The 3,658-nt window shown below is 35.7% G+C and overlaps 1 protein-coding gene across 5 annotated transcripts in view; it reads right to left on the bottom strand.

Annotated features, from left to right (window-relative positions):
* Positions 1–1,070, bottom strand: part of LOC108763980 (leucine-rich repeat flightless-interacting protein 2) — a 20,911-nt gene extending 19,841 nt beyond the window's left edge. For 2 of the 5 annotated variants that reach the window (XM_018511952.1, XM_018511957.1), the window contains exon 1: positions 573–1,070. The gene's annotated coding sequence lies outside the window, so the exon portion shown is untranslated. The remainder of the gene's footprint in view (positions 1–572) is intronic. The other 3 variants (XM_018511954.1, XM_018511956.1, XM_018511955.1) reach the window with 2 other exon arrangements.
* Between the last annotated feature and the right edge of the window lie 2,588 nt (positions 1,071–3,658).

The raw sequence follows: 3,658 nt of genomic DNA, 5'->3' as shown, positions 1-3,658 counted from the left end.
GCAAAAATGCAAGGGTTTCAACAAACTAAACAAAGAATACGAAAGCAAAGCACTTGTACTTTGCTATACAACATGCTTTACTATTCCTTTACACGTATGTATCACGAAATAACCACTAGGTTTTTTACACGCCTTACAGTAATCATTTTATGTAGATTATAATTTATGATGATGCTACTTGTTATACAGTGATAAATCGATTCAACTCACAATAATTTCAATAATATTAACAGTAAGAAGCTGAAATTATAACTCAATACTAATATAATATAAAGGCATGTAACAGAGTAGTTGTGAGAAAATTACCCCTACTCCTTCTATTTTTTCTGACTTCCGCGGCGTAAATCCCAGCGCGGCGTATATATCGGAGTTACCCTATAAAAGGATAAGGAAAGTAGCATATAAAAATCTTTTATGATATCATGTACTGCAAATATCATAAATAACACGCGCACATACACACACGCGTGCGCGCACCACACACACATACACGCACGGCTGTTTCATTATGATTCACATTCCACCATTCTGTTGCTCATTCATTCATGCAGGATTTGCAGATAAACACTTACGATTAGGACAGGTCATTCGGTGAATAGACAAATATTTTTCTTAAACCGAGTCACATGCAAAGTTAGGCACTATAAATAAAATCAGCGAAAATCGAATAATTGATCATTACGATTGCGATACAAAATTTATTGGATAATTCTGACTTGGATGGTATTGAGTCTACTTTTTCTTTCCCGAGTGAATTTTCGACCCGCAAAGGCACATCACAGTATTATGAGTCTACTTCAATCTACAATCGGCGATTGCAGGCATTACAGGCATATTAGAGGATTCAATCTCTAGACATGTAGGACCGTTCGAGATTCAGGTGATTCATTCAAGCGTAAGACTCAGTAAACATAGTATGCAATATCGCATTCCAGCTTAGCTAAAGATACATTTTTCCGATTATTCTCGTACTCCAATTTGCTACTCTGCACTGCAAGGACAACACTGTATATACGCGAAACAGTAAAAGGCAACTACTAGCAGTATCAGCAACTATGCGACAAGCCACAAGAATCTGAAGAAGTACAGTGCGCTGCGCCGAACCGGCCGAATCCCGAACCAACAATTCGGCTCATGGGGTACGTTTTACCAGAGAGAGGCGATAACTGCCTTTTTCCTGTTGCCGTCGAAATCGCCCGTACACTACCGCCAGTACATCCATTTTCAATTTGAGAGAGAACTACGTGATTACATATATTTTCCGACACTATCGATAAAACGTATCGTCACCGACGAGATATTATTAAAGACCGTCAACTTTGGGAAAATTTTCGGCGGTATAAAAAGGGCCCGGAGGTAATTAAAGAACGCTGACATTACCGACAATTGATATAAATTTACTATTATGCTGGATTCACACTGAATCCGTACGACGCTCTGCAACCAATCAGAAAACAGGATTCCGATGGATTTTGCTTCGTATCATCGGAATCCTGTTTTTTGATCGTACGACGCAAATCGGATGCAGTGTGAATTCAGCATAATCTAACTCCATCCGAAACGGATCTCAACCGTGCACAGCGTGGGAGGGCTCCGATTGCACACATCGCATATTGCACACATGTATCGCTGATTGGCCAATTTAAAAATAAAATAATCTCATTGGCAAAACAGTAAAAAATTACTAGGCACCAGTTGATATGAGTGGTGTGTACAATCAGAACTGTAGGCAAACGGGATCCTCCCCACAGCGTACACATTCTGTTCCAATTGAATCGTGCACAACGTTAAGCTGGAAACACAATAGACACAGGCAATAGGCACAGGCAACAGGGAATAACGAGCCGCCCAATCAGAGCTCTGGGCTCTACAATCAGAGCTCTACAACTTAAAACTGCCGTAAAGCGTTACGGCAATCCTTGTGCTCATACCCTATTACAGTTTTTCCGTGAATGTAATCACTTTTTGCATTTTCATTTCACGTGACTTTAGTCATCTAATTACGGAACTTTTAAGTAAAAATGTGAAATAACTAGGTATTTCCGATATAGTAATCTCACATTTTGAAATCGATAGTCACAGGTTTGTACACAAAGTGAGATTAAGGCTGGTATTCATAGTCAGATCTCAAGGGCCTTCTACAATAAGCCATTAGTCATAAATCAGAAGACAGAAACTAAAAATTGACCAATCACAGACGTCATTTTTTAACTTCTGACTTATGACTTCTGATTTATGACTAATGGCTTATTGTAGAAGGCCTATTGTATTCAAGACTATCTTAAGTACGGTCTTAAGAAGTCACAAATCAATCGGAAGGCTGCATTAGCGTCTTAAGACATTACTTAAGACGATCTCGAAATAAGACTCTATTATGAATACCGGCCTTAATGCTAGAAGTAATTATAAGTCAAGTTTTTTAATTCATCGTTTGATCAATCGCATTATGCTAAAAAATAATTCTTTTGTAAAAAGCTGCATTTATGCATAATACGATTGATCAATCAATGAAAAATCTCGTTTATGCTTATTGTCTATTATTACATTATTAGGTATTAATGTTACAGCCCTTCTACAATAAGTCGCAAGTCAGAAGTTCTAAGCCTAAGTGATCTTAAGTTATAATCGGTGAAATTGGTCAATAGCCAACTTGAATGACTTGGTTAAGACTGGTTAAGACTTCTGATGGTCTGACTTGCGGCTTATTGTAGAAGTCCTATTATAACAAAAGTAGTACAAAATGAACATAACGGAAAAGCAGAAAATAATTTTATTAAATTATATGAGAGACAATGAAGATTTTGCAAGAGGCCGCTTACAGCAGTGGCAATAAAAAAATACTAGTCAGTACTATACATTATCAGTTTGTATTAAAATTAGAGATTTTATCGGCAATGTCATAATATTTTGTTTATAATATAATCATAGGTAATAAGTAAATTAATTTTGTTTATGCAGGATAATATTGCGTAGAATCTTGCTTAGGCCCGTTTCTACCAACGCAGTTTAAAGAGTTAATCCCTAGTGACTAGGTTGATTAACCAAAGTTTAGCAAAATATTGGATTCTACCAACTTTTTCCTTTAGTTTAAACGTATATAAACTGAGTTTAAATTGAACGGCCAATTTTGGCCGTTTACAGGCAGTTGAACTGTGGTTAAGAAATATTACTAGTGTCAAACATGGCATGTAACCTCGTACTGTCATCTTCCAATGATGAAGAGATGATTATTATTATTGAACAATTTAATAGAGGAAAAAGAAGATTTAAACAATGTATTAATTATTTTGAGGAACGATATGGTTTAAATACGATTTTGATTTAGTAAAGCATCAGTGTTAGTTAAAATTTATAAATAAATTTTTTTCTGAAATTATTTTACGAATATTTACAATTACAAATATAAATATAATTTAAAATTAATACAAATAATTCTTTTTTAAGAAATAAAGTAGTATCTCCTATGGAGCGATTGATGAATTTCGAAATTCTGTAGAAGACTTAGGGCTCAGACACAAGCATTCGCATAACGCATAACACATAGTGTACAAGCGAATCAACTAATCAGAAGCTTTCCTTCCCTCTCATTCCATGGAAAAGAATTTCGATTGGTTGATTCCATTATGCACTATGTATTATGCATTATGCAAAAGCTTGT

Source organism: Trachymyrmex cornetzi, unplaced genomic scaffold, assembly GCF_001594075.2.
Source record: "Trachymyrmex cornetzi isolate Tcor2-1 unplaced genomic scaffold, Tcor1.1 scaffold39, whole genome shotgun sequence".
Lineage (NCBI taxonomy): Eukaryota > Metazoa > Arthropoda > Insecta > Hymenoptera > Formicidae > Trachymyrmex > Trachymyrmex cornetzi.
Note: the sequence above shows the minus strand (reverse complement) of the source record. Positions and strands in the feature narration are given on the sequence as shown.